The following is a 15,601-nucleotide window of genomic DNA, read 5'->3' on the forward strand; positions in this document are numbered from 1 at the left end:
GTTGACTGCAGGAATGTCCACAAGAGCTGTTACCAGAGAATTTAATGTTAATTTCTCTAGCATAAGCCACCTCCGTCGTTTGGCAGTACGTCCAACCGACCTGACAATCGCAGATCACGTGTATGGAGTTGTGTGGGTGAGCAGTTTGCTGATGTCAACATTGTGAACAGAGTGCCCCATGGTGGGGTTATGGTATGGGCAGGCATAAGCTACAGACAACGAACACAATTGCATTTTGAATGCACAAAAATACCGTAACGAGATCCTAAAGCCCATCGTGAGGCCCATTTTTTTTTAAAGGTATCTTTGACCAACAGATGCATATCTGTATTCCCAGTCATGTGAAATCCATTGAATAGGGCCTAATAAACTGTAACTCAKTAAAGTCAATGAAATTGTTGCATGTTGCATTTAGATTTTTGGTCAGTATACTTATAAACCCCTTTAGAAATTATTTTTAAGTAGGCCACCTACTTAAGTGTTACCCTTGCACATTGTTGATAAATATGCCATGACTTCATGATGGTTGGCTTCTCAAGTAGGAGCAGACCCTGAAAGTCTTTATCAAATCAATATCCTTGTAAACAACGCAATTTATGAAATATGGCTGTTTGTTTTACTACAATTGCCATGTTACAAACACAGCACCATCAGATTATCTACTTCCTACTGCTTCCTTTCTATCCCCTCAGTTTAGTAGGTCATTTAAAAATACCATGAGCATTCTGCGGAAACGTGAAGTTACTCCAGTTTCAAACAAGCACCCCCAAAAAAGTATGTGACCCCGCCATCTAAARATTCAGGAGCGCAACACGTGATTTATCTGCCAAAAATCAAGTATGGCGAAATCTGGGAATGATTCTCGCACTGGTGCYTTTTCCAACGGGTCCTAAACCTTACGCTTTGGATAGAGTGGAGCTRCTGCTGCGTACGGAGACTGGATAGAAATCACAACATTCACGAGGGTGTTTGTTCAGGTAGCTTTTCTTTTAACGCAGATATGACAAGCTAATACAGCGGTTGTGAGATGAGACATTTTAAACCGYGTTTGCTTGACTTGATAGAATTGCAACTATTCAGACGGAGGCGAAGTTGTTATCGCGGGCTATTTATCGGTATATGGTTTTGACTTTCTTTTTCAATTAAAGTATCGCCTAGTAAATAAATATATTTTGAAAGAGGGTGGATGTGTAGCAGATCATGACAAATTGTCATATTGTATTTGATACAAGTAACTACATTATTACATACACGGGTGATATATTGTAGCAATACAGGCGAGTCCCGGTGGTCCAATAATCAAAAGCGGGTACAACATAACGTTAGTCCCATAGGAATCTACGAATACTGTTGTCGCTCGAGCTACCTTGTAACTTGATGAAACAAGATACTTGGGTTACTGTTGCTGATTATGCATGTTGTAAATTGAGATTATTGCACTTGACGTTTGTGTGAATTCGTTTATTTTACGGCTCATATCCGAAAGGCAAACATTTTTCAACGCTGCGTTGCTAATTATATTGGAATTTCCACGACGTTTCCAATGGTGACATTTAACCAATGATTTATATATATACTAGATGCCAAACAGGGATCGCTGTTTWGAAGCCACCGCGCCTCCATTATGGCACTCTTCCACCATTGWTTATTTGATTTAACCTTTATTTAATTGTAAAACATATTTTGGATTCTATAGAAATGCATTTATAAATGTCTACATTTGTTTTTGCCACGTTTATTATATTACATACACCTTAATGCATACTTGTAAATATTTTGTGTGAGCTAAACATACAAATAAATATAAAAATGTCCTTAAAGTAAACTTTTTAGAAAGTACTAATGTTACTGTTCCCACTACAACAAAACAATACTTAAGTACATGTAACTTTGTTATTGATACATTTACATTAAATACTGTAGAATTCCATTAATTCCTATGGAGGACTGGTTTTCTGAGGAGTGCCAATATGGTGAGCGGTGGCATCAAAGCCTCTCATTGGCCAATACATAGCATCAGCAAACCAGGGTTTATATAAATCATTGCATTTAACACATCCTGCTGTTCACATCTATTTAGGCTAGGTAGTGACATGTTTACTTCAATAATTGCTTGAGTTTTCCATGGCATGGATGTCGTATTTGTTTCAAAATTGGCTTGTGATTTGTGGTAGGCTACTCCATAACATGCAGTAATGTAGATAACATTTTCTTAGCTTCAAATGCAATTAAGGATTGTGACATTTACACATAATTTCACGTCAGAATCGTTTGTTGTATTTAGAGCTAATGTTTTCTGTCATGGCACTAATGGGTGTCAGTCAGGCCTTAGTTTTTTTAATTAAATGGAACCTCAAATTTCCAAATGTTATTTTGAGTGTGATTTGGGACATTTACACTAGACAGGGTTCTACAGATGAGTAATAAAGGGTTAATACATCCAGTTGCACTTTAAAGGGTMAATCAGCAGTTGCTACATACATTTTTGGAGGTATAAAGTAATGATATCTACCCATTTATTCTTGAAGAATATAAAATATAAGCTTGTTTTACTACATTGTTCGCAAACAATGTAATTGGAAACAAACACTGTATAAACTCCAAGATGCTTAAAACTACAATGTTGATACTATGGATGGTCAGTCCTTGCATCGAAAGCCTTGTCTATGAGTGATTACATTCCTCCAGCCACATCCCTTGGCTGTTTACCAAAAAGTATCAGGGTGACAGCTTTGTTGTTTGAACTTTTAAATTGCCCCTTTAAGTTTCTCTTAAACCTGTAACAACATTGTATTAACTTTACGTCATTCCAATACTTGTTTTTCAGGCTATTTGCATTGCAATGGCATACAAATGGAATTGAGCAGTTGTCATTAGCCTATACAAGTGGAATAGGCTCTGTTCCTTCTTTATCATGTTATGTTAGTGATTTGTTAACTTGTTAGAGCRTGCCAGAGTTTGTTTAAGCATGTGTTGAACTTGAGTCATTGGAGTTATGTGTTKATACTCTTGTAGGCCTATGTCTGTGTTTCAGTGCGTTTGTGAAGTGMGGTGAAATCAGAGAATAAGGGTTAGCTAAACTGGAGTCGGAGGGAGAATCTCAATAGCATTGCCTTGATTCCTCGCATCCTCTCTCCTCACGTCCTTCTCAAAACCATTGGATGAGAAGGTCAGAGGGGGACCAGAGACCTCAAGTTGAGTTGTAAACACACTAACTCTAATCTAAGTAAGCTCTCGGTCCTAGCATATAGATATTCCTTCTATGTTCCAGTTCCCAAGGACTGGCGTTCATCAATCGTAAAAAGGAGCAGCCTTCCAAGAATTTGGCACTGACAGTGGAMCGATCTTTAATGACGACTAGTGATGGGATGTTCGACACTTTTTACTGACGCTGATATTTTCGACTCGTTCAGTCAAAACAACTAATCTTTCGATAAAATTCATTCATTTGAGTCAGTAATGCCCATAGCATGCAGGATCCCATAACGGTGAATGATCAACTGAACTCTGAAGAGTCATGATTCTACGAGCCTCTCTTTCACATGTCGTTCACCATTTGGGGCTTATTGAGCCAGAGGAGTGTATATTAAAATCAGGTCAAATAAATTACTAAAATGAATGAGACAGTAAAAAAGAAATCGCACATCGCTAATGACGACTCAATCTCGGGAATGGGACTGAATGGAGTAGTAAGTTTCATCAGTTTTTTGTCCACGCTCATTGGATACATCCATTGACAGTATTTGATACTGGGGTAGCTTGATTGTATTATGTTGGGACTGCTCAAAGCATGTGCTGTATTGTATGGTATGTTTTMCGAGAGATGTAAAAGTAAGTATAAAAAATATTGTACAATCTGATGTGTATTTTCCATAGCAACACCGGGCTAGAACGAAAACATGTCCCTCCTGAACGTGAATCAGGTAGCCTATAGATGGGTTCTCAGATTCAGGTAGCCTATAGAGTTTTGCCGGGGGCTCTGAGAATTGTCCTGGCTTCATCCTCCTGTACCCATTGSCCCCTTAGCCCTATTATCAGACAGTTTTGCATCCCATTGAGCTGCTTTGAACTCAGACCCGGGCTGTTGTTCTTTTGGCCTGTTCCAGACGCTTCAAAAAAAGTCCCCAAGAATGGGCAATTAGGCAGAGTTGTCAATTAGAACGGTCGTTTGTTGATGTTGTCACTCTAATGAATGCTAATGGTCTATTAATGGCCCGGAGACAAGGTGACATGACGCCTACGCGTATCAGCGGGCAGAGTAAACAGAGTTTGCCTCGTTCGCCCTCATTCTGCTGCTTGTTCGAGTGCTGCAAAGACTGGCGATGTGAAGAAAAGGAAGGAGAACGATGGGGTGAGTGGTAATGTGAGTTCGCGAAGGGCAGAGAACATGTTAATAGAGTTGGTGTGGAGGGAAGAGAAAAGAAGGGGGGCAGAGAGAAAATAGAGTGATGGTGAAATGGAGCTAGAGCGAGAGAGAGGGCAAGTTTGACAGGGCTGTCATTTAGAAGGCTCGGCAGATGGCAGGGAAAGTGTTCACTTCCTGCTTTTTGTATGGCTGAAAATAGGCAGGCTTTTTGTGGCCGTGGCACAACACGGGGTGTCAGTGCTCCCACTACAGTGAACCGCCTCAGCTAAGTTTGTCAATGGTGAGTAACAATTCAATGCTTGAAAGGTTTGGAGTGCTAAAAAGATACACAGCTTCCCAAACAATTGTTGGTAGACACAGATTGTAACTGAGAGAACCTCCATTCTGAAATCCTTCAAATCCTTGAAATCCTCCATTCTGAAATCCTTGAAATCAGCATTTTATAGATGCAGGCAGTTTATTTGAAAAGGTCAAAGGTATAAATGAGCCCCCAGTGAATTTACCTGACACTCCTATGCACTCCTTTGCCAAGTTCTCATTCTCACCCTTCTCTGTTTCAGAAGTGCGTAAAGCCCTGAAAGAAATTGATAGAAAAAAATCCCCAGGCCCTGATGATCTAGACCCCCGCCTCCTACACCTAGCTGCAGATCATTGCTCCCCTTTAACATGTATTTTTAACCTCACGCTTGACGTTAAGGAAATCCACAAGTTATGGAAATCTGCTTTTGTACTGCCTCTCCTGAAAGGTGGAGATCCTTCGCTACTTGACAACTATCGACCCAAATCAAAATTGTCTGAACTGTAAAAGGTACTGAAGTCCTTAGTTAGTARGCAGCTGAAGGCCTACCTCCAAGAAAACAACATATTACATGGAATGCAATCAGGTTTTAGGTCTGGCCACGGCACTGTTTCAGCAACATTGAAGGTTTTAAATGACATCCACTGTGCTCTTGACAAGAAGTTACATTGTGTGTCTGCCTTTATTGATTTGTCAAAGGCATTTGACACCGTGGACCATGCTGCGTTGGTGCGAAGGTTAAACTGTTGTGGAATTACTGGTCATGCTCTAGATTGTGTACAATTTGATAGGTCATTTATAAACCAATGTGTAAAGGCGGATGGTTGTAAATCTGAGTCCACAGAGTTGTGCTCAGGTGTTCCACAAGGTTCTATTTTGGTCCCACTGTTGTTCATTTTGTATATCAACAACATTGGGGATCATATTGAAACAGCGGATGTTCATTTTTATCCACATGATACTGTTCTTTATTCAAGTGGAGGTAGTTTATATTTAGCTTTTGAAAATGCCCAAAGAGCATTTAACAYCATACAACAGAATCTGTATGATTTGAAGCTGGTTCTGAATTTGGGTTAAAAAAAATGCATGGTATTTTCAAATGCTAGCCATGTTACTAATCATGTCATTACTACATTGGATGGACATACTATAGAGCAAGTCAAAGTGTACAAATATTTAGGTGTGGTGGGTTGATGACAAGCGTGGAGAACTTGATAAGGAAGCTCAAGCTGAGAATGGGTTTTTATTACCGGCATAAGGCTTGTTTTTCTCTGGAGGCCAGGAAGGAGCTGGTACGATGTACACTACTGGCGGATTTAGATTTTAGTGATGATATATATCATGTGGCCCTCAGGTTCATTACCAATCAAAAAYGTCTAACGTGAAAAACGTTTCATTGTTTACTCTACAGCGCCGTTGGCTGGTCGTCATTGGCCTTGCGTAGGCATAAACACTGGTATACACTGATTTATAAGGCCATACTGGGTAAAATACCACTTTATMTCTGTTCTTTTCTTTAATCAGGTCGGTAAATAAATATCCATTACGGTCCCATTCTCATTTGCTTTTAACAGTACCAAGAATTAGAACAGGTCATGGTAGAAATAGTTTTAGTTACTCAGCTCCGAGGTCCTGGAATTGTCTCCTGAACTTTAAAAAATTTGATGATCTAGTCACATTGGTGGAGTTTAAACACTTGATCGACGTAAATATCATAGAAGAGTGTAATTGTCTTTAGGACAGCTGTTTTTTAGTCATGACATTTTTTTTTTTTTTTTGCGTAATATGTAGTTGTTGTACTGTATGTGTGTCTATAGTTTTGTTCAATGTTGTTGGTATATGTAAGTTGTTTTGTCTGAAACTTTGTTCCCCCTGCTGCTATTGGACCAGGTCCCTCTTGAAAAATAGATTTTTATCTCAATGAGAAAAACCTGTATAAATTAAGGTTAAATAAAAAAATGCTGAGGCTTGGCATTGTCTTTCGACAGGTGGCGTCACTCCTACGTGATGCTCGTCCCTCAACCGACCAGTCTTGTAGGTAGTGGAACTCATATTAAAATTGTAATATTCCTGAGCATCCGCCATTCAAAATGAAAACATGAGCTTGGTTTCTATCCAATATATATATATGCGTATTTTCCCGCCAATGATGTGTATCTATCAAATTGACTTGTTGCTGCTACATGGTCTCGGAGTATTTCTGATTATTCTGTACGTAAATCCAAGACCCTCCATTTAGTATGATATGTTACGTTTCGTATGGTATGTATTCATTTGTGGATGTCAGTCTGTTTCGTATGATATGTTAGGAATTACAATTTGTATGATATGTTACGGATTTGCAAAACATACATTCGGTTAAATTCCTATGTACCAAATAAAAAATACAAGAAAATAGGATGGAAAGCCATTTAACAGCTCTACTGATGGTTTTGTCACAATTTTTTTTTGCATTGTATAGAGAATATGTCCACTCTGGTCTTGGCACGTGTGCTCTAGCCAACAGCTCGTGCTCGCAGATACAGTGCGGGTATAGCCTACATGATGAGATTATTATGGACAAAAGAGCTAGATTATTTTTATTTGTMAAACGGCAGCCAAGCATCGATCATCATTTCACCAGAATAAGACCCTCGATATTAATTGGAAATTAGCATCAAGTTCATCACTGTGCATTTTCACCACCCTGTGAAGTTCATCATAAYTTATTTAATCTGTAGCCTATAAACTGCATGCTTTCCCGAATAGTAGTAGGAGGACCACACAATGTCATCGCGTGACTCCAATTTACTTCGATATTATGGTTATCATATCAATATTGTGCAAAAAATGCTAAAAAMCGGTTTTCACTTTGCCATTATGGGGTAGTGTGTGTAGATTGCTGAGGATTATATATATTTTKAATCCATTTAGAATAAGGCTGTAACGTAACAATGTGGAAAAAGTCAAAGGGTCTAAATACTTTCTGAAGGCACTGTATATGCTACGATAATACTTTTCTTTACTGTACTATAGGGGCGGCCGGTGGCCTATTGGTTAGAGCGTTGGGCCAGTAACCGAAAGGTTGCTAGATCAAATCCCTGAGCTGACAAGGTAAAAATCTGTCGTTCTGCCCCAGAACAAGGCAGTTGACCCACTGTTCCTAGGCTGTCATTGTAAATAAGAATTTGTTCTTAACTGACTTGCCTAGTTAAATAAATAAAAATATACACAAAATACTGTTTACAGTGAGGGTAGGTGTTGGTAAGAGGCTGTAGAGGTGGCCTTTCCATTATTATTATTTTTTATTCAACGTATTTTACTCACATAAAAAGGTTGTATGGAAACCTGTTTACTGTTCCTAATTCATGATATCGCTCTGCTCTCTTATGACTTTGTATGAAATAGGCAGAGTAGCTAGCTACGTTATTAACTACACACATTGTGCCAGTGACTTAGCAATTAGCAATTGCAAGAAAATAAAAACAAAGCAGTGGCTACCTACTGCAAAAATATGTGCAACCATGTTGGTCGTCAGTAACCCTGCTTAACCAACTTAACCAATAACCAAACTTAACCAATACTGACAGAAATCAGTCCGTAGATCAACATGTTTCTCCATGATCGCTACTTTGCAGTGTTCTGTTTGAGACCACCCGAAGCAAGACCGAGTCCGAGTCAAGACCAAGAACAATTCAAGACAACATTGTCACATCAATATCTCAATTTCTTTTCTCATAAAACCCCTCTTTTGGTGGGTTACAATGATTAATGATATATGATTGGTTCAGGCTTTCTCTCAAATGGAAAAACTCAACATGAAAATAATGTTTAATTTGACCCTGCTGCCGCAGCTAGGTTATGACCAACTTTGTCAGCGCCAACATTCAGATTTGGACAACAATATCCAGGTAAGAAATAATTCGTTTTTATGTTGGTAATGATAATATTAACATTTTAGTAATTTCACCGATTTGATTAGATAAGAACTTTTGAAGCTTGGTGTGAGCTAACTAGCTACCAAGTCAAGTAGACTTGAAAAGCAGAATCAACTTGAAAGTGAGTTGACAATTTCTATCGGAGGTCAAAATTCATATTATCTCATCAATGACGTCGATATTTTTTAAAGTACATGAAATCTTTATGAAGTGAATCAGAGATTTAAAAAAAATCTCAKAATGTTAGCCATATAGCTAGATTGCTAGCTAGCTACCTATGTAACTATGCTGTTAGCCAGTGTTGGTCAAGTCAGTCACCCAAGACGGAGCAAGGTAGCCTACTTGATTAACTCTTGTCTTTTTTGATAATGTTTTCTTTGATAACTGTACAAAATAAAATGCATTTGTTGGTATTAGAGCTAAAAACAACTGGCTAGTGATTATGTTGTCCGTAGCTAACCAGCCAAAAGAGAGGGGTGCTGTGAAGGATTGGATAGCTATATTTTACTAGCTAGTCATATCCCCATAGCCATGTAGCCATCCYCTGATGACTACATGGCTGTATCTCATTAGGTGTCTGTTTATCTGTGATAAGATTCCTATAAAATATTAAGCGTTCTGGCTGTTGATTGCAAGAATGAATGTAAGGTTATAGCCTAATCCTTATGATAATAGCTTATAAATAATGACTTTGTGGTGGTCAACTTGGTAACTAAATGTTCCTGGTCTAGCTGGTTTGTGATTTTGCTACTTACAGGCATACATGATCATAATATTTCACTTATGCAATTATATGACATGTTTTCTCAAATGTTATAGTGAAACATTTTATTATCCAAAAAGTTAACTTTGTCACCTTGAAATTGATAACTTGTGGATACGCTATTCCCTTTTTTTATGTACAGAAGTGTATTCTGAATATAACTTTTTGTCAATCTTAGGCTATTCTTTGGAAGGGTTGTCATTAATTTACATTTGAAATGTTAATTGAATTGTTTTTCTTTATGTTTGAGCTTTAGAAATGGACAGAGGAGACCAGTACCAGGGAATGATGCAGTCCATGAGGAGAAGGACACTGATGGCAGATGTGCTGCGGAAGGCCTGCAGGATGTGGAGGACCAAGAAGGTATGTCCTTCTTAGAGTAAGATGCCGTTGATGCTGAGCTACTCGGAGAAGACGAGGATGAAGAGAATGAGATCAAGGAGCCAGAGGAAGTTGAGAAGCCACCACCTGGGGCCTCTCAACACATAACTGATGTGTTATTGTTATCTATTATCCGATATATAAAAATCCTTGAATGAGTAGGTGTGTCCAAACTTTTGACTGATACTGTGGGTGGATGTATAAATATATAATAATATACAGTTGAAGTCGGAAGTTTACATACACTTTGGTTGGGGTCATTAAAACTCGTTTTTCAACCACTCCTCAAATTTCTTGTTAACACACTATAGTTTTGGCAAGTCGGTTAGGACATCTACTTTGTGCATGACAAGTAATTTTTCCAACAATTGTTTACAGACAGATTATTTCACTTATAATTCACTGTATCACAATTCCAGTGGGTCAGAAGTTTACATACACTAAGTTGACTGTGCCTTTAAACAGCTTGGAAAATTCCAGAAAATTATGTCATGGCTTGAGAAGCTTCTGATATGCTAATTGACATCATTTGAGTCAATTGGAGGTGTACCTGTGGATGTAGTTCAGACTGGCAGAATATTTTTCAATATCGCACAAATTATCGAAATGATATGCCACTTTGACACTGAAAACTGAGAATCTGAGATCAATGAAAAAACRACCTTGTCTTGAATCCATATTGTAGGCTGCAACATGAGGAGGAAATTCTAGTCCTAAAAATGCATTCCAGTTTCACTGACTCACTCATTGATGCGCAGCTCACTCGCTGGTGATGGCCAATGCACTCTAGTTTTACTTTATAAAACAATATTTTACCTTGTAAAGCAGCATACGGATTAGTCTTCTCTTTTTGCCATTTGCTTTCCAACTTGTGTTTTTTTGCAGTTGTATTTGAAATTTTGCGAAAGCCCTGTTTTGTCTGCAAACTGTTCACTGACAGATTTGCTSTGCATTCCTTACTGTAGGATGTGCACTCTTATTGGGCTACACACAACCCACAGCTAGGCAATCTTTTAAAAGAAGCTATTGATCCTCTGCGGCTATATTATAGGCCTTCTCATGGTGTTGTCGGCTATTATGAATTATTTCATTTCTTTCTGAACAGACAGCAATAATTATATAACTTTGGCAAATGTATTTCAATTTATCAGGGGTGTTGCAGCTCCTCCAGAACACTCTCTTTTTTATGATTTTTTAAGGAAATAAATGTGAAGTGCAAAGCTGGAGAGAAGAGAGTTGCAGGCTCACGTCTATCAGAGCAGAGAGTGGGAGAGACCATATAAATTAAAAATATAAACGTAAAGAGTTGGTCCTATGTTTCATGACCTGAAATAAAATCTCAGGCATTTTCCATACGCACAAAAGGCTTATTTCTCTCAAATTTTGTGCACAAAATTGTTTCCGTCCCTCTTAGTGAGCATTTCTCCATTRCTAATAAAATCCATCCACCTGACAGGTGTGGCATATCAAGAAGCTGATTAAATGGCATGATCATTACACAGGTGCACCTTGTGCTGGGGATAATATAAGACCACTCTAACATGTGCAGTTTTGTCAGACACCACAATGCCACAGATGTCTGAAGTTTTGAGGGAGCGTGCAATTGGCGTGCTGACTGCAAGAAGGTCCACGAGAGCTGTTGCCAGATAATTTAATGTTAATTTCTCTACCATAAGCCACCTCCAACATTGTTTTAGAGAATTTGGTGATGATGCACAGCGCATGCATATTTTCTGCAACTTTTTCAAATCATAGTCATCATATARGCATATGKGCTAAGCTAAATGTTTTTCTAAGGTTTGCATCACAACTGAAGTTGCCAAATAACTCCAAACGTAGCCTAAAGTCCCAAGACACCTGGAACATKGTTGGAGAACCCATAGCCTAAAGCAGGGTTTCCCAAACTTGGTCCTGGGACCCAGGGGGGCCTCAGGACTGAGTTTGGGAAACCCTGGCCGACAAAGCCTAGTGAAACRTGTTCTTATAAGCCTAGTCATTGCACAGTCGTCATTGCACAATAAGCCTAGTCATTGACACTATTTAATAAAAGCGGATCCCAGCTTTCTCGTGCTGCTATATTTATTGCTCAATTCTTTAAAATTAAGCACATTAATCCACTTTACAAATGATGTAGCCTAACTGGCATATTAAAAAAAATAAAAAAAATATATAATAATAATAAAACAATTTAAAAAAGTATCTGCACATAACCTCCATTCRCTATTTGACTGCAGGCTATGGATGATTTTTTTTAAAGACCAGATTAAAATKTACTTGTTACTTCTGTGAATTTTCATTATCCTCCCTCATGAGGGAGAGAAATTAGAAATTATCTTAAATATAGATGTGTTTTTGGTAGCAGAATGATAAGACACTAGGCAATATTTCTTAAACTTACRGAAGGAAAATAATTTCGGCACAACTAAATATAAATGTTGATATTAGTTGGCAGGGGTCTTTACTTAAACATTATTGTGTTTTGGTGTATTTTTAATACCCTTTTCTTTTGACTTTTTCTGCTAGACCCCCTTTCCATCTGTTTGACTAGAAATCATTAGTGCTCATGTTTTGTTCTTGTCGACTTACACCTTATGGAACAGTGGGGACTGTGAAGAGACACACGCACTCACAGGAACACACACACACACACACACACACACACACACACAGACACACGCACACACGCACACACGCACCACTCACAGGAACAGACACACACACACACACACACACACACACACACACACACACACACACACACACACACACACACACACACACACACACACGCACACACGCCCACACGCACTCACAGGAACAGACACACACACACACACACGCTAGCACACGCACTCTATACACACATACAGTGTAATACTGTTGTATATTATACATTTGTATTGTGGTAAAATAATGTTATGATGTACTGTTTTAACTTTTTTATCTGTGATGTAAGTGGCTTAATGTGAGTGGCTGCTACCTTGGCATTCCGGAATCTATTTACCATGCAGGATCCGGTACTTGTCATGGCATGAACAAAAATAATCATTGTTTGCAATTCATTTTTTAAAATGAAATGGTAAAAGTTAAATCAGTTTGACTCCTTGATTCCTCTGCCTCCCAAAAAAGATACTTTGAAAACACAATTTTTTTGCCTGACTGTTCCCGGGCTTATGGTTTGCGCATTGTAACCTATGTTTTGAGTGGCCGTTGCTGTGGTGAGAGAGAAAATCGTGCGCCTGTAGCCCATCTCTGCTCTTAGAGACATGAGCCTTTAACCATCTTTCCATCTGYCCAGCGTTTCACGACAAATGTATTTAGTTATTTAATATGCCCATTAGTAAAAATGTTCTCTTATATAATTGTAGGACAACTATGCTTAGATGAGACATTATTTGTGGTTGAATTGATGGCATGTTGTTTGGTTAGCCTACCTCACTGCTGGCTTATATGGTGGTGGTGGTGAGATATTCTGTAAGGTAATGTGTCCACAATAGAAAACAGGCCCTATTACTATTCAAAATCAACTACTCTAATTACAATCAATGAACCAACATCATCGCTACAGTGTTCTCTAGCAGACCATCCTCATGGATAGAAGGTTTAAAGACATCTTCAATCTATGGGCTTTTTTACATTTTTCTGCTGTGCATAATATGTGGTAGGCTGTGTTATTTTTTTTCTTTCCCCCAGGCTTGTGCTCTATGCATAAATTCTAATATGTGTATAGGTGTTCAGTATGTGATGTCTAAAATGCTTTGAATGACTCAGCACCTTAGAAAGTGCTGTACATTTCAGCAACAACATAGTAGTCTACCTATGTGATTTGTCCGCTGCTCTGCTGAATTGGTCACATTTTTTCTCGTGTGTTCCGTTACCTCAGAGCCTCCCAGGTTATACATTTTTAACTGTTTGKGCTAGAAACAAGCAGCCTAATCATAACAAAAATTTTTTTTTTTGTAGGTGCACTGGTGCTCTCAATTTTAAATGAGCCTGTTTAGACCTGACTTATGATAGCGAAACCCCAATTATTTTTGCAAGGGGCACTAAACCCTCCCCGAGATCCTTTACAACACCTCAACCCAACCCTTGCCTTAACAAAACCATTCAGGAGCAGTCACATAGCCTGCCTTTGTCAGTCAGCGTCTCTGGATCTGCAGTGGCCGTTGTGTCATTTGTCAATAGAAGTAGGAAAAACTTCAACAACGACAACACAGTAACGTGTCAATCTGCTATAGCATCATTTTTTCGATAAACACGTGCAGGCATGTAGACTACCGTTAATCGTGGTCCCTGAGTGAATTATTCATAGTCAATTAGGCCCAAGAGGCAGGCAGCAGCTGTCGAACACCAGAAGTGCATTTCAATGATTAATTTGGCGTGGCGCACACCCCTAATTGTTGTTTACCGCTCGCAATCTCCAGCACATGTTATTTTTATGCAGACATGATTACTTTTGGTGCCACTTGGAGCGCTGGGGAAATGAACCCCTGTGCTGCAAAAGCCATATTTCTGTCAAGTGACATGAGACATTTTCAGACCGGTATATTGTTCATTTTCAGTCTGTCTTATACAATGTCAGACAAAAAGACATACAACTGGRAACATTAAGAAGGGAATGTTTAGAGAGACTTGCATTGATCATTATTAGTTCACTCAATTAATGTCTTTTGATATGATCCGCCATGACACACTGGAGTGTCACATTTTGTTTAACCTGCTTTAGCAAGGTTAGTCATTAAGAACAAATTGGCTTTTTACAGTGCAATTATGACCTTGTTTGTCAAGAAGCCTAGTCTATTCACAAATGCTCAACATGACCCGTTCCTCCTGAGTGGTATTAAATGGAGTTGTGTACACCATACCGAAGCCTTTTGCCACAGAAAATTGCTTGACCTTTGAACCATTTTGTATTGAGGAAACGGAATGGCAGATGTTCCAGGGCTGCAGTCCAAAGCTCTACCCTTCTAAGCCAAGTGTGCACTTGTTMACTCTCCCTCATTGATTTCAAAGAGTTGGATTGGTGTAAGCATGGGCTTAAAGTAAGTGTTCAGTGTTTCCAGAGTGATATGAAATATGACCTAGAATTAATTACAATATGMGTGAAATARTTTTCCTTCCAAMAAAWTGTWATTAAGTATGTTAMAAAGCAGGGTTTCAGTGTTGGAATAGTGTGTGCGTGACCCAACAACAGAATGGTGTGGGTGTGTACCGGTCATTCAAAATATTAGTGCGAGTAGACCTCTAATTGGCCAGCTCCTCCTCTATGACGAAATGGCAGGCCTTTTTGAAACGGTCTGTTTGAGATGCAAGTTTGAGGTGGGGTTTTTGAAATGTATTTTTTTCCCCTCCAAGTTCTGCTTTGGCCACATCTGAGTATAGGATGAGTCAACAATATTTGGGTACGAGTTAACAGAATATGAACTTTTAAAATATTTTCACTGGACAGTTACTTTAACCATATTGCTCACACCTGTCCATTCCTTGTAAATCCATAAACGGGAGTGAACGAGTGCACACTTCGGGGGGGGGGGGGAGTGTTGTGTTGCTCAGTTGTGTATTGTAGAGAGGATGAAACAATGTTTTATTTTCATTTTTTTAGGGTCTCTTTTAATCCTTAACAAGCTTAAAAATACAATTTACAATACAATTACATTTTCACAAATAACACTGTTGCAAACAACAGATATACACTGACATATTGACATGTAAAAACATAATATATACGAAAGTAAATAAGAAAAAACTCAAATATGATAATGATAAATACTCTGGCAATCTGAAAACATAGAGATTGGTTCAGTCATCTACTATAGTCATGAACAACATCAGTCTATTATTTTSAAGTGGTCCTAAAGTTCTCATATAAACTATTA

General features: G+C 38.6%; 1 long non-coding RNA gene across 1 annotated transcript in view; it reads left to right on the forward strand.

Moving 5' to 3' along the window:
* The first annotated feature begins 828 nt into the window (after positions 1-828).
* The window catches only part of LOC111973717 (uncharacterized), a 42,768-nt gene continuing 27,995 nt past the window's right edge, over positions 829-15,601 (forward strand). Inside the window, exon 1 of the long non-coding RNA XR_002878628.2 lies at positions 829-977. This is a non-coding gene — a long non-coding RNA (uncharacterized lncRNA). The remainder of the gene's footprint in view (positions 978-15,601) is intronic.

The sequence above is a fragment of the Salvelinus sp. IW2-2015 genome, linkage group LG2, assembly GCF_002910315.2.
Source record: "Salvelinus sp. IW2-2015 linkage group LG2, ASM291031v2, whole genome shotgun sequence".
NCBI classification, from domain to species: Eukaryota; Metazoa; Chordata; class Actinopteri; order Salmoniformes; family Salmonidae; genus Salvelinus; species Salvelinus sp. IW2-2015.